Raw genomic sequence first — 27,125 nt, 5'->3', positions numbered from 1 at the left:
CACCTTCACGAGTGCAGTCTCAGTACTATGATTGGGTCTAAAACCAGACTGAAGTGTTTCGTATACATGATTTGTCTTCAAAAAGGCAGTGAGTTGCTGCGCAACAGTTTGTTTGTTTTTTATTAGAGGAATGCGAGATTCGATATAGGCCTGTCATTTTAAAAAACATTTTCCAGGTCAAGGTTTGGCTTTTTCAAGAGAGGCTTTATTACTGCCACTTTTAGTGAGTTTGGTTCACATCCAGTGGATAGGGAGCCATTTATTATGTTCAACATAGGAGGGCCAAGCACAGGAAGTAGCTCTTTCAGTAGTTTAGTTGGAATAGGGTCCAGTAGGCAGCTGGAAGGTTTAGAGGCCATGACTATTTTCGTGAATGTGTCGAGAAATACAGGATTAAAAAAACTTGAGTGTCTCCATTGATCCTAGGTCCTGGCAGTTCTGTGCAGACTCAGGACAACTGAGCTTTGGAGAAATACGCAGATTCAAAGAGGAGTCGTAATTTGCTTTCTAATGATCATGATCTTTTCGTCAAAGAAGTTCATGAGTTCAACATTTTGGATTGTTCTTATTCTCCTCAATTAGGTTGGAAAAGTAGGCTGATCGAGCAGCCGTGAGAGCTCTTCGATTTTGCACGGTACTTTCTTTCCAAGCTAGTCGGAAGACTTTTGGTGGATGCCATTTCCGTTCCAAGTTTCTGGAAGCTTGCTTCAGGGCTCTGGTATTTTCTGTATATCAGGGAGCTAATTTCTTGTGACAAATGATTTCGTTTTAAGGGGTGTGACTGCATCTAGGGTATTACGCAAGGTTAAATTTAGATCCTCAATTAGGTGGTTAACAAATGTTTGTACTCCGACGTCCTTGGGTAGGTGTAGGGAGTCTGGAAGGGCATCTAGAAATCTTTGGGTTGTCCGAGAATATATAGCACTGCTTTTGATAATCCTTGGTTGGGTCTGAGCAGATTATTTGTTGCTATTGCAAACGTTATAAAATGGTGGTCCGATAGTCCAGGATTATGGGTAAAAACATTTAGATCCACAATATTTATTCCACGGGACAAAACAGGGTATGACTGTGGCAACGTGTAGGTCCGGAGACATATTGGACAAAACCCACTGAGTCGATGATGGCTCCGAAAGCCTTTTGGAGTGGGTCTGTGGACTTTTCCATGTGACTATTGAAGTCACCAAACATTATAAATACTATCTGCCATGACTACAAGGTCCGATAGGAATTCAGGGAACTCAGTGAGGAACGCTGTATACGGCCCAGGAGGCCTGTTAACAGTAGCTATAGAAAGTTATTGAGTAGGCTGCATAGATTTCATGACAAGAAGCTCAAAAAACGACATTTTTGGGGGGGATAAATATAAATTTTCTGTCGTAAATGTTAGCAACACCTCCGCCTTTGCTGGATGCATGGAGGATATGGTCACTAGTGTAACCAGGAGGAGAGGCCTCATTTAACACAGTCAATTATTCAGGCTTGAGCCATGTTTCAGTCAGGCCAATCACATCAAGGTTATGATCATGATTAGTTAATTGACAATGACTGCCTTGGAAGTGAAGGATCTAACATTAGTAGTCCTATTTTCAGATGTGAGATATTATCACAATCTCTTTCAATAATGACAGGAACGGAGGTCTTTATTCCAGTGAGATTGCTAAAGCGAACACCGCCATGTTTAGTTTTGCTCAACCTAGATCGAGGCACAAACACTGTCTCAATGGGGAAAGCTGAGCTGACTACACTGACTGTGCTAGTGGCAGACTCTACTAAGCTGGAAGGCTGGCTAACAGCCTGCTGCCTGGCCTGCACCCTGTCTCATTGTGGAGCTAGAGGAGTTAGATTCCTGTCTATGGTGGTAGATAAGATGAGAGCACCCCTCCAGCTAGGATGGAGTCCATCACTCCTCAGCAGGCCAGGCTTGGTCCTGTAACACCCCTCCAGCTAGGATGGAGTCCATCACTCCTCAGCAGGCCAGGCTTGGTCCTGTAGCACCCCTCCAGCTAGGATGGAGTCCATCACTCCTCAGCAGGCCAGGCTTGGTCCTGTAGCACCCCTCCAGCTAGGATGGAGTCCATCACTCCTCAGCAGGCCAGGCTTGGTCCTGTAGCACCCCTCCAGCTAGGATGGAGTCCATCACTCCTCAGCAGGCCAGGCTTGGTCCTGTAGCACCCCTCCAGCTAGGATGGAGTCCATCACTCCTCAGCAGGCCAGGCTTGGTCCTGTAACACCCCTCCAGCTAGGATGGAGTCCATCACTCCTCAGCAAGCCAGGCTTGGTCCTGTAGCACCCCTCCAGGGTCCGTCACTCCTCAGCAGGCCAGGCTTGGTCCTGTAGCACCCCTCCAGCTAGGATGGAGTCCATCACTCCTCAGCAGGCCAGGCTTGGTCCTGTAGCACCCCTCCAGCTAGGATGGAGTCGTCACTCCTCAGCAGGCCAGGCTTGGTCCTGTAGCACCCCTCCAGCTAGGATGGAGTCCATCACTCCTCAGCAGGCCAGGCTTGGTCCTGTAGCACCCCTCCAGGGTCCGTCACTCCTCAGCAGGCCAGGCTTGGTCCTGTAGCACCCCTCCAGCTAGGATGGAGTCCATCACTCCTCAGCAGGCCAGGCTTGGTCCTGTAGCACCCCTCCAGCTAGGATGGAGTCCGTCACTCCTCAGCAGGCCAGGCTTGGTCCTGTAGCACCCCTCCAGCTAGGATGGAGTCCGTCACTCCTCAGCAGGCCAGGCTTGGTCCTGTAGCACCCCTCCAGCTAGGATGGAGTCCGTCACTCCTCAGCAGGCCAGGCTTGGTCCTGTTTGTGGGTGAGTCCCAGAAAGAGTAACAGTTATCTACAAATTATATATTTTGGGAGGGGCAGAAAACAGATTTCAACCAGCGATTGAGTTGTGAGACTCTGCTGTAGAGCTCATCACTCCCCCTAACTGGGAGGGGGCCAGAGACAATTAATAGATGCCGACACATCTTTCTAGCTAATTTACACTCTGAAGCTATGTTGCGCTTGGTGACCTCTGACTGTTTCATCCTAACATTGTTGTTGGCGACGTGGATAACACCAGTTTTAGTCTCAGCCAGCACCATCTTCAGATTAGCCTTTACGTCGGTAGCCCTGCCCCCTGGTAAACAGTGTATGATCGCTGGATGATTCTTTTTAAGTCTAATATTGCGGGTAATGGAGTCGCCAATGACTGGGGTTTTCAATTTGTCCGAGCTAATGGTGGGCGGCTTCGGCGGCTCAGACCCCGTAATGGGTGGAGGAGAGACCTGAGAATGCTCGGCCTCTGACTCCGACTCGTTGCTTAATGGGGAGAACCGGCTGAAAGTTTGTCGACTGAATGAGCGACACCGGTTGAGCATGCAGACAGCATTTCTTTACAGAAGCCTTGAAATAAAGAGTCCTGTAGAACCATGTCCAGATAAAGGGTCCTGTAGAACCATGTCCAGTTAAAGGGTCCTGTAGAACCATGTCCAGATAAAGAGTCCTGTAGAACCATGTCCAGATAAAGAGTCCTGTAGAACCATGTCCAGATAAAGGGTCCTGTAGAACCATGTCCAGATAAAGGGTCCTGTAGAACCATGTCCAGATAAAGGGTCCGGGGTGAAAAAGTTGAATGAAAAAAGTCGAGCGAGGACTAAACGAAGACGTTGGTAAATGTGTTAAATGCAGAGTTTTGATTAAATGGTTATTAAAAGTAAAAAATGAAAGGTTTGGCAGGTAGCCAAGTATCAACAAACACTACAGCAGCATAGAGACAAGCCAGGAACCCCTTATTCATTTAGGCTAACCCCTGACTTAGTCAGCCAGATGTGGTGATAAACAGCTGTTACTCTCAGCTGTTCTGTTGGAGCCTGTGATATCTGTTCCTGTTGGAGCCTGTGATATCTGTTCCTGTTGGAGCCTGTGATATCTGTTCCTGTTGGACCCTGTGATATCTGTTCCTGTTGGAGCCTGTGATATCTGTTCCTGTTGGAGCCTGTGATATCTGTTCCCGTTGGACCCTGTGATATCTGTTCCTGTTGGACCCTGTGATATATGTTCCTGTTGGAGCCTGTGATATCTGTTCCTGTTGGAGCCTGTGATATCTGGTCCTGTTGGAGCCTGTGATATCTGTTCCTATTGGACCCTGTGATATCTGTTCCTGTTGGACCCTGTGATATATGTTCCTGTTGGAGCCTGTGATATCTGTTCCTGTTGGAGCCTGTGATATCTGGTCCTGTTGGAGCCTGTAATATCTGTTCCTATTGGAGCCTGTGATATCTGTTCCTGTTGGAGCCTGTGATATCTGTTCCCGTTGGACCCTGTGATATCTGTTCCTGTTGGACCCTGTGATATCTGTTCCTGTTGGAGCCTGTGATATCTGTTCCTGTTGGAGCCTGTGATATCTGGTCCTGTTGGAGCCTGTGATATCTGTTCCTATTGGACCCTGTGATATCTGTTCCTGTTGGACCCTGTGATATATGTTCCTGTTGGAGCCTGTGATATCTGTTCCTGTTGGAGCCTGTGATATCTGGTCCTGTTGGAGCCTGTGATATCTGTTCCTATTGGAGCCTGTGATATCTGTTCCTGTTGGAGCCTGTGATATCTGGTCCTGTTGGAGCCTGTGATATCTGTTCCTGTTGGACCCTGTGATATCTGTTCCTGTTGGACCCTGTGATATCTGTTCCTGTTGGACCCTGTGATATCTGTTCCTGTTGGACCCTGTGATATCTGTTCCTGTTGCACCCTGTGATATCTGTTCCTGTTAGTCTGTGATATCTGTTCCTGTTGGAGCCTGTGATATCTGTTCCTGTTGGAGCCTGTGATATCTGTTCCTGTTGGAGCCTGTGATATCTGTTCCTATTGGAGCCTGTGATATCTGTTCCTGTTGGAGCCTGTGATATCTGTTCCTGTTGGAGCCTGTGATATCTGTTCCTGTTGGACCCTGTGATATCTGTTCCTGTTGGACCCTGTGATATCTGTTCCTGTTGGAGCCTGTGATATCTGTTCCTGTTGGAGCCTGTGATATCTGTTCCCGTTGGACCCTGTGATATCTGTTCCTGTTGGACCCTGTGATATATGTTCCTGTTGGAGCCTGTGATATCTGTTCCTGTTGGAGCCTGTGATATCTGGTCCTGTTGGAGCCTGTGATATCTGTTCCTATTGGACCCTGTGATATCTGTTCCTGTTGGACCCTGTGATATATGTTCCTGTTGGAGCCTGTGATATCTGTTCCTGTTGGAGCCTGTGATATCTGGTCCTGTTGGAGCCTGTGATATCTGTTCCTATTGGAGCCTGTGATATCTGTTCCTGTTGGAGCCTGTGATATCTGTTCCCGTTGGACCCTGTGATATCTGTTCCTGTTGGACCCTGTGATATCTGTTCCTGTTGGAGCCTGTGATATCTGTTCCTGTTGGAGCCTGTGATATCTGGTCCTGTTGGAGCCTGTGATATCTGTTCCTATTGGACCCTGTGATATCTGTTCCTGTTGGACCCTGTGATATATGTTCCTGTTGGAGCCTGTGATATCTGTTCCTGTTGGAGCCTGTGATATCTGGTCCTGTTGGAGCCTGTGATATCTGTTCCTATTGGAGCCTGTGATATCTGTTCCTGTTGGAGCCTGTGATATCTGGTCCTGTTGGAGCCTGTAATATCTGTTCCTGTTGGACCCTGTGATATCTGTTCCTGTTGGACCCTGTGATATCTGTTCCTGTTGGACCCTGTGATATCTGTTCCTGTTGGACCCTGTGATATCTGTTCCTGTTGCACCCTGTGATATCTGTTCCTGTTAGTCTGTGATATCTGTTCCTGTTGGAGCCTGTGATATCTGTTCCTGTTGGAGCCTGTGATATCTGTTCCTGTTGGAGCCTGTGATATCTGTTCCTATTGGAGCCTGTGATATCTGTTCCTGTTGGACCCTGTGATATCTGTTCCTGTTGGAGCCTGTGATATCTGTTCCTGTTGGAGCCTGTGATATCTGTTCCTGTTGGAGCCTGTGATATCTGTTCCTGTTGGAGCCTGTGATATCTGTTCCTGTTAGTCTGTGATATCTGTTCCTGTTGGACCCTGTGATATCTGTTCCTATTGGAGCCTGTGATATATGTTCCTGTTGGTCCAAAAAGGTAACTTTATAAACAAGCTAGTGAAAAGGAGAGAGCCAAGATCCAGTGCCACTCAGGGGAATGGAAACAATAACATGACTGCATACATATACAGAGGCTGCAGACAGCGGGCTGTGTCACTCCAACTATAAGAATCAATCCATCCTTGACCGGCAAATTCATTCCAACAGACTTTCAATGTCCTTATTAGTCCTTAAATCCTTCCATAAAGTGTAAGGGTTGGGGTGAGGTGTGACCCAGGTGCGGTGCAGGATAGACAGTAGGCAAGGATGGTGAAACAAGGATCTTTACTGGTGGTCCCAAAGCCAGGATACAAAACAACAGACTATACACGAAAACAAATGAGGAGCACATAGGTCTCCAAAAAACAGGCTGACAACAAACAATACAAAATACTAACTCTGACTGGAAAAACACAATGACACAGGGAGAACACTTCTCGGGTACCTGTAACTCCGTCACGTGATCCGACACTGATACGTACTGCTTGACATCAAGGAACTAGCAAAAAAAACTGAGCAAGGGAACACAGGGAAGTGAGGGCATAAATACACAGGTGAATCAGATAGCCACAGGTGACACCAATAGGCAGATAATTATTCCCGACTGTGAGTGAGGAGGTGCCTATGGTTGTCGGAGGATGACACCTAGTGGGTCGCTCCGGAACTGCGACCCACTCCTGTAACAATAAAGTGTATATCATCAAACTTAAAAAGCTGCCTTTGATTTATCCTAAGAAAAGAAAAGTGTAAAAACAACATACAATTGTTCCAAAAGTTACACCGCACACAAGCCAAAGATCACCATGCGCAATGCCAAGTGTCGGCTAGAGTGGGGTAAAGCTCGCCACCATTGGACCCAGTGACACAAGCCTACCAGACGAGCTAAATCACTTCTGTCCTCGCTTCGAGGCAAGCAACACTGAAGCATGCATGAGAGCCTCAGCTGTTCCGGATGACTATGTGATCACGCTCTCTGTAGCCGTTGTGAGTAAGACCTTTAAACAGGTCAACATTCACAAGGCCGCAGGGCCAGACGGATTACCAGGACGTGTACTCCGAGCATGCGCTGACCAACTGGCAAGTGTCTTCACTGACATCCTTGTTCCCAAGAACACTAAGATAACCTGCCTAAATGACTACCAACCCGTAGCACTCACGTCTGTAGCCATGAAGTGCTTTGAAAGGCTGGTCATGGCTCACATCAACAACATTATCCCAGAAACCCTAGACCCACTCCAATTTGCATAGCGCCCCAACAGATCCACAGATGATGCAATCTCTATTGCACTCCACACTGCCCTTTCCCACCTGGACAAGAGGAACACCTATGTGAGAATGCTATTCATTGACTCCAGCTCAGCGTTCAACACCATAGTGCCCTCAAAGCTCATCACTAAGCTAAGGACCCTGGGACTAAACACCTCCCTCTGCAACTGGATCCTGGACTTCCTGACGGGCCGCCCCCAGGTGGTAAGGGTAGGTAACAACACATCTGCCAACCTCTCCCTCAACATGCTCAAGGCAAAGGAGATGATTGTGGACTACAAGGGACTACACGCCCCCATTCTCATCGCCGGGGCTGTAGTGGAGCAGGTTGAGAGCTTCAACTTCCTTGGTGTCCACATCACCAACAAACTGTCATGGTCCTAACACAGCAAGACAGTTGTGAAGAGGGCACGACAAAGCTTATTCCCCCTCAGGAGACTGAAAAGATTTGGCATGGGTCCTCAGATCCTCAAAAGGTTCTACAGCTGCACCATCGAGAGCATCCTGACTGGTTGCATCACCGCCTGGTATGGCAACTGCTCGGCCTCCGACCGCAAGGCGCTACAGAGGGTAGTGCGTACGGCCCAGTACATCACTGGGGCCAAGCTTCCTGCCATCCAGGACCTCTATACCAGGCGGTGTCAGAGGAAGGCCATAAAAATTGTCAAAGACTCCAGCCACCCTAGTCATAGAATGTTCCCTCTGCAGCTCACAGCAAGCGGTACCGGAGCGCCAAGTCTAGGTCCAAAAGGCTTCTTAACAGCTTCTACCCCCAAGCCATAAGACTCCTGAACAGCTAATCATGGCTACCCGGACAATTTGCATTGCACCATTAAAACCCAACCGGGATACTGTTTCTATTGAGTTCTGTCGGTTTAAAACCCAACCGGGAACTGTTTCTATTGAGTTCTGTCGGTTTAAAACCCAACCGGGATACTGTTTCTTTTGAGTTCTGTTGGTTTAAAACCCAACCGGGGACTGTTTCTATTGAGTTCTGTTGGTTTAAAACCCAACCGGGATACTGTTTCTATTGAGTTCTGTTGGTTTAAAACCCAACCGGGATGCTGTTTCTATTGAGTTCTGTTGGTTTAAAACCCAACCGGGATGCTGTTTCTATTGAGTTCTGTCGGTTTAAAACCCAACCGGGATGCTGTTTCTATTGAGTTCTGTCGGTTTAAAACCCAACCGGGATGCTGTTTCTATTGAGTTCTGTTCTTTGAGGTAGGTATATAGTGTTTTGCCACAAAACATGATTATTTGTCTCTCTAAAATAAAGTTAGCTTGCAATATATTTCAAACAAAATCATGTTTTTTCACTAGCCCATGTCATGGTAAGACTAATCCTGTCAGTCTTTTCACTAGCCCATGTCATGGTAAGATTAATAATGTCAGTCTTTTCACTAGCCCATGTTATGGTAAGATTAATCCTGTCAGTCTTTTCACTAGCCCATGTTATGGTAAGATTAATCCTGTCAGTCTTTTCACTAGCCCATGTCATGGTAAGATTAATCATGTCAGTCTATTCACTAGCCCATGTTATGGTAAGATTAATCCTGTCAGTCTATTCACTAGCCCATGTCATGGTAAGATTAATCCTGTCAGTCTTTTCACTAGCCCATGTCATGGTAAGATTAATCCTGTCAGTCTTTTCACTAGCCCATGTCATGGTAAGATTAATCCTGTCAGTCTTTTCACTAGCCCATGTCATGGTAAGATTAATCCTGTCAGTCTTTTCACTAGCCCATGTCATGGTAAGATTAATCCTGTCAGTCTATTCACTAGCCCATGTCATGGTAAGACTAATCCTGTCAGTCTTTTCACTAGCCCATGTCATGGTAAAATTAATCCTGTCAGTCTTTTCACTAGCCCATGTCATGGTAAGATTAATCCTGTCAGTCTTTTCACTAGCCCATGTCATGGTAAGATTAATAATGTCAGTCTTTTCACTAGCCCATGTCATGGTAAGATTAATCCTGTCAGTCTTTTCACTAGCCCATGTCATGCTAAGATTAATCCTGTCAGTCTATTCACTAGCCCATATCATGGTAAGATTAATCCTGTCTCTTTTCACTAGCCCATGTCATGGTAAGATTAATCCTGTCAGTCTTTTCACTAGCCCATGTCATGGTAAGATTAATCCTGTCAGTCTTTTCACTAGCCCATGTCATGGTAAGATTAATCCTGTCAGTCTTTTCACTAGCCCATGTCATGGTAAGATTAATCCTGTCAGTCTTTTCACTAGCCCATGTCATGGTAAGACTAATCCTGTCAGTCTTTTCACTAGCCCATGTCATGGTAAGATTAATAATGTCAGTCTTTTTCACTAGCCCATGTCATGGTAAGACTAATCCTGTCAGTCTTTTCACTAGCCCATGTCATGGTAAGATTAATAATGTCAGTCTTTTCACTAGCCCATGTCATGGTAAGATTAATCCTGTCAGTCTTTTCACTAGCCCATGTCATGCTAAGATTAATCCTGTCAGTCTATTCACTAGCCCATGTCATGGTAAGATTAATAATGTCTCTTTTCACTAGCCCATGTCATGGTAAGATTAATCCTGTCAGTCTTTTCACTAGCCCATGTCATGGTAAGATTAATCCTGTCAGTCTTTTCACTAGCCCATGTCATGGTAAGATTAATCCTGTCAGTCTTTTCACTAGCCCATGTCATGGTAAGATTAATCCTGTCAGTCTTTTCACTAGCCCATGTCATGGTAAGACTAATCCTGTCAGTCTTTTCACTAGCCCATGTCATGGTAAGATTAATAATGTCAGTCTTTTTCACTAGCCCATGTCATGGTAAGACTAATCCTGTCAGTCTTTTCACTAGCCCATGTCATGGTAAGATTAATAATGTCAGTCTTTTCACTAGCCCATGTCATGGTAAGACTAATCCTGTCAGTCTTTTCACTAGCCCATGTCATGGTAAGACTAATCCTGTCAGTCTTTTCACTAGCCCATGTCATGGTAAGACTAATCCTGTCAGTCTTTTCACTAGCCCGTGTCATGGTAAGATTAATTCTGTCAGTCTATTCACTAGCCCATGTCATGGTAAGACTAATCCTGTCAGTCTTTTCACTAGCCCATGTCATGGTAAGATTAATCCTGTCAGTCTTTTCACTAGCCCATGTCATGGTAAAACTAATCCTGTCAGTCTTTTCACTAGCCCATGTCATGGTAAGATTAATCCTGTCAGTCTTTTCACTAGCCCATGTCATGGTAAGATTAATCCTGTCAGTCTTTTCACTAGCCCATGTCATGGTAAGATTAATCCTGTCAGTCTTTTCACTAGCCCATGTCATGGTAAAATTAATCATGTCTCTTTTCACTAGCCCATGTCATGGTAAGATTAATCCTGTCAGTCTTTTCACTAGCCCATGTCATGGTAAGACTAATCCTGTCAGTCTTTTCACTAGCCCATGTCATGGTAAGATTAATCATGTCTCTTTTCACTAGCCCATGTCATGGTAAGATTAATCCTGTCAGTCTTTTCACTAGCCCATGTCATGGTAAGATTAATCCTGTCAGTCTTTTCACTAGCCCATGTCATGGTAAGATTAATCCTGTCAGTCTTTTCACTAGCCCATGTCATGGTAAGATTAATCCTGTCAGTCTTTCACTAGCCCATGTCATGGTAAGATTAATCCTGTCAGTCTTTTCACTAGCCCATGTCATGGTAAGATTAATCCTGTCAGTCTTTTCACTAGCCCATGTCATGGTAAGATTAATAATGTCTCTTTTCACTAGCCCATGTCATGGTAAAATTAATCCTGTCAGTCTATTCACTAGCCCATGTCATGGTAAGATTAATCCTGTCAGTCTTTTTCACTAGCCCATGTCATGGTAAGATTAATCCTGTCAGTCTTTTTCACTAGCCCATGTCATGGTAAGATTAATAATGTCTCTTTTCACTAGCCCATGTCATGGTAAGATTAATCCTGTCAGTCTTTTCACTAGCCCATGGCATGGTAAGATTAATCCTGTCAGTCTTTTCACTAGCCCATGTCATGGTAAGATTAATCCTGTCAGTCTATTCACTAGCCCATGTCATGGTAAGATTAATCCTGTCAGTCTTTTCACTAGGCCATGTCATGGTAAAACTAATCCTGTCAGTCTTTTCACTAGCCCATGTCATGGTAAGACTAATCCTGTCAGTCTTTTCACTAGCCCATGTCATGGTAAGATTAATCATGTCTCTTTTCACTAGCCCATGTCATGGTAAGATTAATAATGTCAGTCTATTCACTAGCCCATGTCATGGTAAGATTAATCCTGTCAGTCTTTTCACTAGCCCATGTCATGGTAAAATTAATCCTGTCAGTCTATTCATTAGCCCATGTCATGGTAAGATTAATCCTGTCAGTCTTTTCACTAGCCCATGTCATGGTAAGATTAATAATGTCTCTTTTCACTAGCCCATGTCATGGTAAGATTAATCCTGTCAGTCTATTCACTAGCCCATATCATGGTAAGATTAATCCTGTCTCTTTTCACTAGCCCATGTCATGGTAAGATTAATCCTGTCAGTCTTTTCACTAGCCCATGTCATGGTAAGATTAATCCTGTCAGTCTTTTCACTAGCCCATGTCATGGTAAGATTAATCCTGTCAGTCTTTTCACTAGCCCATGTCATGGTAAGATTAATCCTGTCAGTCTTTTCACTAGCCCATGTCATGGTAAGACTAATCCTGTCAGTCTTTTCACTAGCCCATGTCATGGTAAGATTAATCCTGTCAGTCTTTTCACTAGCCCATGTCATGGTAAGACTAATCCTGTCAGTCTTTTCACTAGCCCATGTCATGGTAAGATTAATCATGTCTCTTTTCACTAGCCCATGTCATGGTAAGATTAATCCTGTCAGTCTTTTTCACTAGCCCATGTCATGGTAAGATTAATCCTGTCAGTCTTTTTCACTAGCCCATGTCATGGTAAGATTAATCCTGTCAGTCTTTTCACTAGCCCATGTCATGGTAAGATTAATCCTGTCAGTCTTTTCACTAGCCCATGTCATGGTAAGATTAATCCTGTCAGTCTTTTCACTAGCCCATGTCATGGTAAGATTAATCCTGTCAGTCTTTTCACTAGCCCATGTCATGGTAAGATTAATAATGTCTCTTTTCACTAGCCCATGTCATGGTAAAATTAATCCTGTCAGTCTATTCACTAGCCCATGTCATGGTAAGATTAATCCTGTCAGTCTTTTCACTAGCCCATGTCATGGTAAGATTAATCCTGTCAGTCTTTTCACTAGCCCATGTCATGGTAAGATTAATAATGTCTCTTTTCACTAGCCCATGTCATGGTAAGATTAATCCTGTCAGTCTTTTCACTAGCCCATGGCATGGCAAGATTAATCCTGTCAGTCTTTTCACTAGCCCATGTCATGGTAAGATTAATCCTGTCAGTCTATTCACTAGCCCATGTCATGGTAAGATTAATCCTGTCAGTCTTTTCACTAGGCCATGTCATGGTAAAACTAATCCTGTCAGTCTTTTCACTAGCCCATGTCATGGTAAGACTAATCCTGTCAGTCTTTTCACTAGCCCATGTCATGGTAAGATTAATCATGTCTCTTTTCACTAGCCCATGTCATGGTAAGATTAATAATGTCAGTCTATTCACTAGCCCATGTCATGGTAAGATTAATCCTGTCAGTCTTTTCACTAGCCCATGTCATGGTAAAATTAATCCTGTCAGTCTATTCATTAGCCCATGTCATGGTAAGATTAATCCTGTCAGTCTTTTCACTAGCCCATGTCATGGTAAGATTAATAATGTCTCTTTTCACTAGCCCATGTCATGGTAAGATTAATCCTGTCAGTCTATTCACTAGCCCATATCATGGTAAGATTAATCCTGTCTCTTTTCACTAGCCCATGTCATGGTAAGATTAATCCTGTCAGTCTTTTCACTAGCCCATGTCATGGTAAGATTAATCCTGTCAGTCTTTTCACTAGCCCATGTCATGGTAAGATTAATCCTGTCAGTCTTTTCACTAGCCCATGTCATGGTAAGATTAATCCTGTCAGTCTTTTCACTAGCCCATGTCATGGTAAGACTAATCCTGTCAGTCTTTTCACTAGCCCATGTCATGGTAAGATTAATAATGTCAGTCTTTTCACTAGCCCATGTCATGGTAAGACTAATCCTGTCAGTCTTTTCACTAGCCCATGTCATGGTAAGATTAATAATGTCAGTCTTTTCACTAGCCCATGTCATGGTAAGATTAATCCTGTCAGTCTTTTCACTAGCCCATGTCATGCTAAGATTAATCCTGTCAGTCTATTCACTAGCCCATGTCATGGTAAGATTAATAATGTCTCTTTTCACTAGCCCATGTCATGGTAAGATTAATCCTGTCAGTCTTTTCACTAGCCCATGTCATGGTAAGATTAATAATGTCTCTTTTCACTAGCCCATGTCATGGTAAGATTAATCCTGTCAGTCTTTTCACTAGCCCATGGCATGGTAAGATTAATCCTGTCAGTCTTTTCACTAGCCCATGTCATGGTAAGATTAATCCTGTCAGTCTTTTCACTAGCCCATGTCATGGTAAGATTAATCCTGTCAGTCTATTCACTAGCCCATGTCATGGTAAGATTAATCCTGTCAGTCTTTTCACTAGCCCATGTCATGGTAAAACTAATCCTGTCAGTCTTTTCACTAGCCCATGTCATGGTAAGACTAATCCTGTCAGTCTTTTCACTAGCCCATGTCATGGTAAGATTAATCATGTCTCTTTTCACTAGCCCATGTCATGGTAAGATTAATAATGTCAGTCTATTCACTAGCCCATGTCATGGTAAGATTAATCCTGTCAGTCTTTTCACTAGCCCATGTCATGGTAAAATTAATCCTGTCAGTCTATTCACTAGCCCATGTCATGGTAAGATTAATCCTGTCAGTCTTTTCACTAGCCCATGTCATGGTAAGATTAATAATGTCTCTTTTCACTAGCCCATGTCATGGTAAGATTAATCCTGTCAGTCTATTCACTAGCCCATATCATGGTAAGATTAATCCTGTCTCTTTTCACTAGCCCATGTCATGGTAAGATTAATCCTGTCAGTCTTTTCACTAGCCCATGTCATGGTAAGACTAATCCTGTCAGTCTTTTTCACTAGCCCATGTCATGGTAAGATTAATCCTGTCAGTCTTTTCACTAGCCCATGTCATGGTAAGATTAATCCTGTCAGTCTTTTCACTAGCCCATGTCATGGTAAGACTAATCCTGTCAGTCTTTTCACTAGCCCATGTCATGGTAAGATTAATAATGTCAGTCTTTTTCACTAGCCCATGTCATGGTAAGACTAATCCTGTCAGTCTTTTCACTAGCCCATGTCATGGTAAGATTAATCCTGTCAGTCTTTTCACTAGCCCATGTCATGGTAAGATTAATCCTGTCAGTCTTTTTCACTAGCCCATGTCATGGTAAGATTAATCCTGTCAGTCTTTTCACTAGCCCATGTCATGGTAAGACTAATCCTGTCAGTCTTTTCACTAGCCCATGTCATGGTAAGATTAATAATGTCAGTCTTTTCACTAGCCCATGTCATGGTAAGACTAATCCTGTCAGTCTTTTCACTAGCCCATGTCATGGTAAGATTAATAATGTCAGTCTTTTCACTAGCCCATGTCATGGTAAAACTAATCCTGTCATTCTTTTCACTAGCCCATGTCATGGTAAGACTAATCCTGTCAGTCTTTTCACTAGCCCATGTCATGGTAAGACTAATCCTGTCAGTCTTTTCACTAGCCCGTGTCATGGTAAGATTAATCCTGTCAGTCTATTCACTAGCCCATGTCATGGTAAGACTAATCCTGTCAGTCTTTTCACTAGCCCATGTCATGGTAAGATTAATCCTGTCAGTCTTTTTCACTAGCCCATGTCATGGTAAGACTAATCCTGTCAGTCTTTTCACTAGCCCATGTCATGGTAAGATTAATCCTGTCAGTCTTTTCACTAGCCCATGCCATGGTAAGATTAATCCTGTCAGTCTTTTCACTAGCCCATGTCATGGTAAGATTAATCCTGTCAGTCTTTTCACTAGCCCATGTCATGGTAAAATTAATCATGTCTCTTTTCACTAGCCCATGTCATGGTAAGATTAATCCTGTCAGTCTATTCACTAGCCCATGTCATGGTAAGATTAATCCTGTCAGTCTTTTCACTAGCCCATGTCATGGTAAGACTAATCCTGTCAGTCTTTTCACTAGCCCATGTCATGGTAAGATTAATCATGTCTCTTTTCACTAGCCCATGTCATGGTAAGATTAATCCTGTCAGTCTTTTCACTAGCCCATGTCATGGTAAGATTAATCCTGTCAGTCTTTTCACTAGCCCATGTCATGGTAAGATTAATCCTGTCAGTCTTTTCACTAGCCCATGTCATGGTAAAATTAATCCTGTCAGTCTTTTCACTAGCCCATGTCATGGTAAGATTAATCCTGTCAGTCTTTTCACTAGCCCATGTCATGGTAAGATTAATCCTGTCAGTCTTTTCACTAGCCCATGTCATGGTAAGATTAATAATGTCTCTTTTCACTAGCCCATGTCATGGTAAAATTAATCCTGTCAGTCTATTCACTAGCCCATGTCATGGTAAGATTAATCCTGTCAGTCTTTTCACTAGCCCATGTCATGGTAAGATTAATCCTGTCAGTCTTTTCACTAGCCCATGTCATGGTAAGATTAATCCTGTCAGTCTTTTCACTAGCCCATGTCATGGTAAGATTAATAATGTCTCTTTTCACTAGCCCATGTCATGGTAAGATTAATCCTGTCAGTCTATTCACTAGCCCATATCATGGTAAGATTAATCATGTCTCTTTTCACTAGCCCATGTCATGGTAAGATTAATCCTGTCAGTCTTTTCACTAGCCCATGTCATGGTAAGATTAATCCTGTCAGTCTATTCACTAGCCCATGTCATGGTAAGATTAATCCTGTCAGTCTTTTCACTAGCCCATGTCATGGTAAGATTAATAATGTCTCTTTTCACTAGCCCATGTCATGGTAAGATTAATCCTGTCAGTCTATTCACTAGCCCATGTCATGGTAAGTTTAATCCTGTCAGTCTTTTTCACTAGCCCATGTCATGGTAAGATTAATCCTGTCAGTCTATTCACTAGCCCATGTCATGGTAAGATTAATCCTGTCAGTCTATTCACTAGCCCATGTCATGGTAAGATTCATCATGTCTCTTTTCACTAGCCCATGTCATGGTAAGATTAATCATGTCAGTCTTTTCACTAGCCCGTGTCATGGTAAGATTAATCCTGTCAGTCTTTTCACTAGCCCATGTCATGGTAAGATTAATCCTGTCAGTCTATTCACTAGCCCATGTCATGGTAAGATTCATCATGTCTCTTTTCACTAGCCCATGTCATGGTAAGATTAATCCTGTCAGTCTTTTCACTAGCCCATGTCATGGTAAGATTAATCCTGTCAGTCTTTTCACTAGCCCATGTCATGGTAAGATTAATCATGTCTCTTTTCACTAGCCCATGTCATGGTAAGACTAATCCTGTCAGTCTTTTCACTAGCCCATGTCATGGTAAGATTAATCCTGTCAGTCTTTTCACTAGCCCATGTCATGGTAAGACTAATCCTGTCAGTCTTTTCACTAGCCCATGTCATGGTAAGATTAATCCTGTCAGTCTTTTCACTAGCCCATGTCATGGTAAGATTAATCCTGTCAGTCTTTTCACTAGCCCATGTCATGGTAAGATTAATCCTGTCAGTCTTTTCACTAGCCCATGTCATGGTAAAATTAATCATGTCTCTTTTCACTAGCCCATGTCATGGTAAGATTAATCCTGTCAGTCTATTCACTAGCCCATGTCATGGTAAGATTAATCCTGTCAGTCTTTTCACTAGCCCATGTCATGGTAAGACTAATCCTGTCAGTCTTTTCACTAGCCCATGTCATGGTAAGATTAATCATGTCTCTTTTCACTAGCCCATGTCATGGTAAGATTAATCCTGTCAGTCTTTTCACTAGCCCATGTCATGGTAAGATTAATCATGTCAGTCTTTTCACTAGCCCATGTCATGGTAAGATTAATCCTGTCAGTCTTTTCACTAGCCCATGTCATGGTAAGATTAATCCTGTCAGTCTTTTCACTAGCCCATGTCATGGTAAGATTAATCCTGTCAGTCTTTTCACTAGCCCATGTCATGGTAAGATTAATCCTGTCAGTCTTTTTCACTAGCCCATGTCATGGTAAGATTAATAATGTCTCTTTTTCACTAGCCCATGTCATGGTAAAATTAATCCTGTCAGTCTATTCACTAGCCCATGTCATGGTAAGATTAATCCTGTCAGTCTTTTCACTAGCCCATGTCATGGTAAGATTAATCCTGTCAGTCTTTTCACTAGCCCATGTCATGGTAAGATTAATAATGTCAGTCTTTTCACTAGCCCATGTCATGGTAAGATTAATCCTGTCAGTCTTTTCACTAGCCCATGGCATGGTAAGATTAATCCTGTCAGTCTTTTCACTAGCCCATGTCATGGTAAGATTAATCCTGTCAGTCTTTTCACTAGCCCATGTCATGGTAAGATTAATCCTGTCAGTCTATTCACTAGCCCATGTCATGGTAAGATTAATCCTGTCAGTCTTTTCACTAGCCCATGTCATGGTAAGATTAATCATGTCTCTTTTCACTAGCCCATGTCATGGTAAGATTAATAATGTCTCTTTTCACTAGCCCATGTCATGGTAAGATTAATCCTGTCAGTCTATTCACTAGCCCATGTCATGGTAAGATTAATCCTGTCAGTCTTTTCACTAGCCCATGTCATGGTAAAATTAATCCTGTCAGTCTATTCACTAGCCCATGTCATGGTAAGATTAATCCTGTCAGTCTTTTCACTAGCCCATGTCATGGTAAGATTAATAATGTCTCTTTTCACTAGCCCATGTCATGGTAAGATTAATCCTGTCAGTCTATTCACTAGCCCATGTCATGGTAAGATTAATCCTGTCAGTCTTTTCACTAGCCCATGTCATGGTAAAATTAATCCTGTCAGTCTTTTCACTAGCCCATGTCATGGTAAGATTAATCCTGTCAGTCTTTTTCACTAGCCCATGTCATGGTAAGATTAATCCTGTCAGTCTTTTCACTAGCCCATGTCATGGTAAGACTAATCCTGTCAGTCTTTTCACTAGCCCATGTCATGGTAAGATTAATCCTGTCAGTCTTTTCACTAGCCCATGTCATGGTAAGATTAATCATGTCTCTTTTCACTAGCCCATGTCATGGTAAGATTAATCCTGTCAGTCTTTTTCACTAGCCCATGTCATGGTAAGATTAATCCTGTCAGTCTTTTCACTAGCCCATGTCATGGTAAGATTAATCATGTCTCTTTTCACTAGCCCATGTCATGGTAAGATTAATCCTGTCAGTCTTTTTCACTAGCCCATGTCATGGTAAGATTAATCCTGTCAGTCTTTTTCACTAGCCCATGTCATGGTAAGACTAATCCTGTCAGTCTTTTCACTAGCCCATGTCATGGTAAGATTAATCATGTCTCTTTTCACTAGCCCATGTCATGGTAAGATTAATCCTGTCAGTCTTTTCACTAGCCCATGTCATGGTAAGATTAATCCTGTCAGTCTATTCACTAGCCCATGTCATGGTAAGATTAATCCTGTCAGTCTTTTCACTAGCCCATGTCATGGTAAGATTAATCCTGTCAGTCTTTTCACTAGCCCATGTCATGGTAAGATTAATCCTGTCAGTCTTTTCACTAGCCCATGTCATGGTAAGATTAATCCTGTCAGTCTTTTCACTAGGCCATGTCATGGTAAGATTAATAATGTCTCTTTTTCACTAGCCCATGTCAAGGTAAGATTAATCCTGTCAGTCTTTTTCACTAGCCCATGTCATGGTAAGATTAATCCTGTCAGTCTTTTCACTAGCCCATGTCATGGTAAGATTAATCCTGTCAGTCTTTTTCACTAGCCCATGTCATGGTAAGATTAATCCTGTCAGTCTTTTCACTAGCCCATGTCATGGTAAAAATTAATCCTGTCAGTCTTTTCACTAGCCCATGTCATGGTAAGATTAATCCTGTCAGTCTTTTTCACTAGCCCATGTCATGGTAAGATTAATCCTGTCAGTCTTTTCACTAGGCCATGTCATGGTAAGATTAATAATGTCTCTTTTTTCACTAGCCCATGTCATGGTAAGATTAATCCTGTCAGTCTTTTCACTAGCCCATGTCATGGTAAGATTAATCCTGTCAGTCTTTTCACTAGCCCATGTCATGGTAAAATTAATCCTGTCAGTCTTTTCACTAGCCCATGTCATGGTAAGATTAATCCTGTCAGTCTTTTCACTAGCCCATGTCATGGTAAGATTAATCCTGTCAGTCTTTTCACTAGCCCATGTCATGGTAAGATTAATCTGTCAGTCTTTTTCACTAGCCCATGTCATGGTAAGATTAATCCTGTCAGTCTTTTCACTAGCCCATGTCATGGTAAGATTAATAATGTCTCTTTTCACTAGCCCATGTCATGGTAAGATTAATCCTGTCAGTCTTTTTCACTAGCCCATGGCATGGTAAGATTAATCCTGTCAGTCTTTTTCACTAGCCCATGTCATGGTAAGATTAATCCTGTCAGTCTTTTTCACTAGCCCATGTCATGGTAAGATTAATCCTGTCAGTCTATTCACTAGCCCATATCATGGTAAGATTAATCATGTCTCTTTTCACTAGCCCATGTCATGGTAAGATTAATCCTGTCAGTCTTTTCACTAGCCCATGTCATGGTAAGATTAATCCTGTCAGTCTATTCACTAGCCCATGTCATGGTAAGATTAATCCTGTCAGTCTTTTTCACTAGCCCATGTCATGGTAAGATTAATAATGTCTCTTTTCACTAGCCCATGTCATGGTAAGATTAATCCTGTCAGTCTATTCACTAGCCCATGTCATGGTAAGATTAATCTGTCAGTCTTTTTCACTAGCCCATGTCATGGTAAGATTAATCCTGTCAGTCTATTCACTCAGCCCACGTCATGGTAAGATTAATCCTGTCAGTCTATTCACTAGCCCATGTCATGGTAAGATTCATCATGTCTCTTTTCACTAGCCCATGTCATGGTAAGATTAATCATGTCAGTCTTTTCACTAGGCCCGTGTCATGGTAAGATTAATCCTGTCAGTCTTTTCACTAGCCCATGTCATGGTAAGATTAATCCTGTCAGTCTATTCACTAGCCCATGTCATGGTAAGATTCATCATGTCTCTTTTCACTAGCCCATGTCATGGTAAGATTAATCCTGTCAGTCTTTTTCACTAGCCCATGTCATGGTAAGATTAATCCTGTCAGTCTTTTCACTAGCCCATGTCATGGTAAGATTAATCATGTCTCTTTTCACTAGCCCATGTCATGGTAAGATTAATCCTGTCAGTCTTTTCACTAGCCCATGTCATGGTAAGATTAATCCTGTCAGTCTTTTCACTAGCCCATGTCATGCTAAGATTAATCCTGTCAGTCTTTTCACTAGCCCATGTCATGGTAAGATTAATCCTGTCAGTCTTTTCACTAGCCCATGTCATGGTAAGACTAATCCTGTCAGTCTATTCACTAGCCCATGTCATGGTAAGATTAATCCTGTCAGTCTTTTCACTAGCCCATGTCATGGTAAGATTAATCCTGTCAGTCTTTTCACTAGCCCATGTCATGGTAAGACTAATCCTGTCAGTCTTTTCACTAGCCCATGTCATGGTAAGATTAATCCCGTCAGTCTTTTCACTCAGCCCATGTCATGGTAAGATGAATCATGTCAGTCTTTTTCACTAGCCCATGTCATGGTAAGATTAATCATGTCTCTTTTCACTAGCCCATGTCATGGTAAGATTAATCATGTCTCTTTTCACTAGCCATGTCATGGTAAGATTAATCCTGTCAGTCTTTTCACTAGCCCATGTCATGCTAAGATGAAATAATACTAGCTCTATCTCTTTCACAATATGTTTTTTTAATTTATGTAAACTTACCATCATTTCTTAAAATTGATATACATGAAGTTTTGAAATGAAACTCTTCACTTGTTGCTGGCAGACTGTCACATTTACATCTCAATAGACTACAGCACAATGTCTGTCCACCATTATCCGTGTTGTTTCTCCCTGTTCAGATGATTCCCTGTAGTCTGTCTGGTGCTTGGTACCATCGTCATTCAGCTCTGCTGTCGCGACGTTTTCCAGCCTTCAAACATCCATCATTGCTCTCTGCTAAAAATGTCCTATTGTAACAATATCATAAACATGAGCATGGTTTTATAGATCGACTGTCAGGATGACACGACATGGTGAGGGATAAGGATTTATGAACCTGTTGAATTATTACCTGAGCCGCCTTTATTCGTGCCAGCAGCTTTGTTTGGTTTGTTTTCAATATGTTTTCAATACATTCAGACAGGCTTCGCTCCAAACACGTCAGAATATGAGCTGAGCGTCTGTGAGCACAGCTGTGTTCTCACTGATCCTCTCCTAATCATCCTCTAACACACCGTCTCCATGGTGATGATGAGCCCAATCACTCCTCCACACCACTTTAGAGTAGTGCCTGTGATTGGTTGCCAAGGTACAGGGAGGGAAAAAGTATTTGATCCCCTGCTGATTTTGTACGCTTGCCCACTGACAAAGAAATGATCAGTCTATAATTTTAAAGGTAGGTTTATTGAACAGTGAGAGACAGAATAACAACAAAAAAATACAGAAAAACGCATGTCAAGAATGTTATAAATTGATTTGCATTTTAATGAGAGAAATAAGTATTTGACCCCTCTGCAAAACATGAATTAGTACTTGGTGGCAAAACCCTTGTTGGCAATCACAGAGGTCAGACGTTTGTAGTTGGCCACCAGGTTTGCACACATCTCAGGAGGGATTTTGTTCCACTCCTCTTTGCAGATCTTCTCCAAGTCATTAAGGTTTCGAGGCTGACGTTTGGCAACTCGAACCTTCAGCTCCCCTCCACAGATTTTCTATGGGATTAAGGTCTGGAGACTGGCTAGGCCACTCCAGGACCTTCATGTGCTTCTTCTTGAGCCACTTCTTTGATGCCTTGGCCGTGTGTTTTGGGTCATTGTCATGCTGGAATACCCATCCACGACCCATTTTCAATGCCCTGGCTGAGGGAAGGAGGTTCGCACTCCAAGATTTGACGGTACATGGCCCCGTCCATCGTCCCTTTGATGCGGTGAAGTTGTCCTGTCCCCTTAGCAGAAAAACACCCCCAAAGCATAATGTTTCCACCTCCATGTTTGACGGTGGGGATGGTGTTCTTGGGGTCATAGGCAGCATTCCTCCTCCTCCAAACACGGCGAGTTGAGTTGATGCCAAAGAGCTCCATTTTGGTCTCATCTGACCACAACACTTTCACCCAGTTCTCCTCTGAATCATTCAGATGTTCATTGGCAAACTTCAGACGGCCCTGTATATGTGCTTTCTTGAGCAAGGGGACCTTGCGGGCGCTGCAGGATTTCAGTCCTTCACGGCATAGTGTGTTACCAATTGTTTTCTTGATGACTATGGTCCCAGCTGCCCTTGAGATCATTGACAAGATCCTCCCTGTAGTTCTGGGCTGATTCCTCACCATTCTCATGATCATTGCAACTCCACGAGGTGAGGTCTTGCATGGAGCCCCAGGCCGAGGGAGATTGACAGTTCTTTTGTGTTTAATCGCACCAATTGTTGTCACCTTCTCAACAAGCTGCTTGGCGATGGTCTTGTAGCCCATTCCAGCCTTGTGTAGGTCTACAATCTTGTCCCTGACATCCTTGGAGAGCTATTTGGTCTTGGCCATGGTGGAGAGTTTGGAATTTGATTGATTGATTGCTTCTGTGGAACAGGTGTCTTTTATACAGGTAACAAGCTGAGATTAGGAGCACTCCCTTTAAGAGTGTGCTCCTAATCTCAGCTCGTTACCTGTATAAAAGACACCTGGGAGCCAGAAATCTTTCTGATTGAGAGGGGGTCAAATACTTATTTCCCTCATTAAAATGCAAATCAATTTATAACATTTTTGACATGCTTTTTTCTGGATTTTTTTGTTGTTATTCTGTCTCTCACTGTTCAAATAAACCTACCATTCATATTATAGACTGATCATTTCTTTGTCAGTAGGCAAATGTACAAAATCAGTAGGGGATCAAATACTTTTTTCCCCTCACTGTATATGGTGTTTGTGTCACACCCACACAACAACAACAGGATGCTCATTCTGACAAGGGTGTGTCTATACCTACAGTATATCATTAGGATAATGAACTCGTAAACTGGGTTAGATGAAATAACCTCAGGACCATACCAGAATCCTGAACTAGACTGATATAACATCACCTATGATTTATGTGATGATTGGTTGGTTGATTGATTGACCTACCAGTAGGTTAGAGAGAGAGATCCCCACCAATAGAGCCTGTACCAGAGTCTGAATCTGTTTAAAAGCAGGAGTCATGCAGAGCCAGTCTGCCAGGCTGCTGGGCATCAAGGATGATCCACTATACACTGATGTTACTGACAGCAGGAGGTCCAATGATGAGTTCTAGTGTCATATTGTGTGGTAGTAACCTAAATACCATTCATATTGTGTGGTAGTAACCTAAATACCATTCATATTGTGTGGTAGTAACCTAAATACCATTCATATTGGGTGGTGGTAACCTATAGTGCATTCGGAAAGTATTCAGACCCCTTGACTTTTTCCACATTTTCAGGGTAAACCTCTGCTTTCATAAAGCATATAATTTTACTAGTCAGGGTAAACCTCATCATTGACCACGTTTACATGCGCACCAATATCCCATTTACAATAGTATTGGGATATTGGTGTATTCTGTAGTATTCTGTTTTTCAGTTTACACATATAAACATAATATCTGTTAAAAGCTTGTATCCCGGTTATGAGAAACCCTGAAAAGATACCTGGGATATGCTGATTTTAGACAGGATACTGTGGCATGTCAACATCTTATCCCCTTTACTGTCTGCGCAGGCTCAGTTTCGCATATCATGTTGTGTGATGAAGTTTTCATCTGATTGTCAAACAAATCACTTCAAATAGTAGGCTACCTGCACAGTTCGATCCACCATAATAATTCCATAATAATGTATTTTGATGATACTCCATGCTGGACCGTATAGTCTACTGGATCCTTTCACCTCTAATTTAGACAAGTTTCTGTTTATAATTTCGGACATTTGGTAGGCCATTTGTTTGTCAACTATATAGTTAGATACATGCAGCTTCTCTTCTGTCATAAATTGTTGCCCTATGAGACTAAATAAAGTATAGTGCTCACCAGAATAATGTCTTACATCGATAGAATTAATGCATCAGTAATCTAGTTAAGACCGGTAAAATTGTCTGTTTCGTTTAGGGACCCGGTAGAAAACGCAATAACTCCAAAACAGTGGAAAGATAGGTCCTGTTCAAAATGTCAGTTTGACTGGTTTTAAGGAATTGAAAAGCTGAGAAAACGATGAAACACCTTTCTGATAGGCCAGTTGGTCTTCGGTGCATATTTGATTTGGTTGAAATACTGTCGGCTTGCATAACAGCGTCAAAAACAACACATTACAGCTCATTCGCATTTTCTCAAGAGATGCTGAAATAATTAAATATGTCTCCACTCCTGTTCCCGAGACAAAATAACATTTGTTCTATAATTTTACTGCAAGAAATGCAGAATTCTGCAGGGAGTTAATATTATATTACGCTACATTTGAGAGGTTATAGTCCTACTGTCAGTGTCCATATTTCAAGTTACTGTTCCATTTAACAGATGTGAACTTAAATTAGGAATATTCTGTTTATTCATGGCTACAGGGATACTCTTGAGCAGGATACCAAAGGTCAATGTAAACAGTTTATCCCGAATAAGACCTTAAGCAGGATATGAGCTACTATCCAGAATACTGTGCGCATGTAAACGTGGTCATTGCTAGAGGGTACATGGTGGTTTAGCACATCATTGTATACACCAAAGATGTATTGAGAATAAACTAAAAGTATAACTGTCGATGTACTACTATAATATAGCCTGTAGACATCTGTTTCTGAAATGTCATTTAAGAAAGTGACGTCACTGATCTTGTCTTACCGTAGTTAGATTGTTTCCACACAAAAAAATCCGTGCGCCAAAGTTCCTAAGTGTTCCCGTATGTCGAAACATTCACATTTTATTCAAATCCAATGAATACAGTTTAAACATCTTCCAAAAAGAAAAATATCCTACATACAGTATCATCCAAAAAGGTAGGTAGGTTATTATTATACCAGCCGTCCCATCTTCCAACTGGGTACTTTCACAACCACTTTTTCAGATCGTCAAATATTTTTTTTTTTTTTTGGGAAACATCCCCAACTGTATACCATTGGCTGAGCATTGTAAAACTACGTCACTCTTACTGACATTGATTGGTTGAACACCTTGTCAGTCTGCACTGAGCGAGAATCCACGTGTGCACTTTTACCCCGCCTGCTTGGAGTCCCTCTGGCCAGACAGACAGAATCCGCTACTTGTTGAGTGAGTCAATTGATGGACGTTTGAAGTGCGCCATACATATTCTATTCACAATGATACAGTAGCCTACTAGGATATATATTTTTTAATCCAGTTTTTATTTGGCTTAATGGTGTATTCAAATATTATATTCCTTACATTTTCCATTCTTTTTAAAATTAATTAATTCATTACTTTGTGACAGATTCTCCGCACGTTATGGAACCTGTTGATTTTAGACTAGGGTGTGGAAATGAACAGAAAGGGCTTATATAAAATCTAACTTTAGGTCACATGAAGAAAGTTGTGTCTGCGCATCGCCCTGGATGCGGTTAGGAGACGAACACGGCCAGGCGGGACACAAGAGTTCTCTGAAGGCTACGTGCAGAAAGTCACGCTGCGCTTACTCGTTTTTGCAATTATCTTTATACCATATTTTTTTATATGACAGGAGAAAAAACGAACTATCTCAAATAACTCCTGACACACCGTCAATTAGCAGACGCTCTTATCCAGACTTACAGTTAGGGAGTACATACATTCATCATACTAGCCCCCAGTGGGAATCGAACCCACAACCCCTGGCGTTGCAAAACGCCATGCTCTACCAACTGAGCTACATCCCTGCTGGCCATTACCTCCCCTTACCCTGGAGCCAATTGTGTGCCACAGAGCCTGGATTCGAACCAGGATCTCTAGTGGCACAGCTAGCACTACGATGCAGTGCCTTAGAGCACTGCGCCACTCGGGAGTATAGAACATGCAGTTAAAAAGGTAATATTCATTGGAAACAATACAAACTTGTCAAAAACAATATTAACATGCTCACCTATCATAATGTTGCCTAGGTTACTTTAATGATAGAAAACTCTGTCATAATGTAAAGCTTTTTACAATAACAAATCACTTAATATACTTTTGCATTATGTACAATATAATGTTTGACAGCAGGTTAAATTCAGAGAAGAATGCAGGTGAATAGAAGAATAAAGGAACAGAAGGATGAGGGGAGTGAGAGAGGAATGGAGGGAGGGGTACAGGTATGTGGCTCTGGAGTTTAGTTTACTAAATGATCTAGAGATACTTATTCAAAAGGAGCACAGCAGCAGCTCTGTACAGATCTGAATAGACTAGCAGAACATAGTGATATACAGTATGGAATTCTAGAACTCTAAATGGACTAGTAGAACATAGTGATATACAGTATGGAATTCTATAACTCTAAAT

At 42.4% G+C, this 27,125-nt stretch overlaps 1 protein-coding gene across 1 annotated transcript in view; it reads right to left on the bottom strand.

Moving 5' to 3' along the window:
* Window positions 1–25,747, bottom strand: part of tmem45a (transmembrane protein 45a) — a 79,739-nt gene extending 53,992 nt beyond the window's left edge. The window contains exon 1 of the mRNA XM_041869904.2: window positions 25,497–25,747. The gene's annotated coding sequence lies outside the window, so the exon portion shown is untranslated. The remainder of the gene's footprint in view (window positions 1–25,496) is intronic.
* Window positions 25,748–27,125: the final 1,378 nt, after the last annotated feature.

Source organism: Coregonus clupeaformis, unplaced genomic scaffold, assembly GCF_020615455.1.
Source record: "Coregonus clupeaformis isolate EN_2021a unplaced genomic scaffold, ASM2061545v1 scaf0846, whole genome shotgun sequence".
Lineage (NCBI taxonomy): Eukaryota > Metazoa > Chordata > Actinopteri > Salmoniformes > Salmonidae > Coregonus > Coregonus clupeaformis.
The sequence above is the reverse complement of the archived record's forward strand: the minus strand, read 5'-3'. Positions and strand labels throughout refer to the sequence as shown.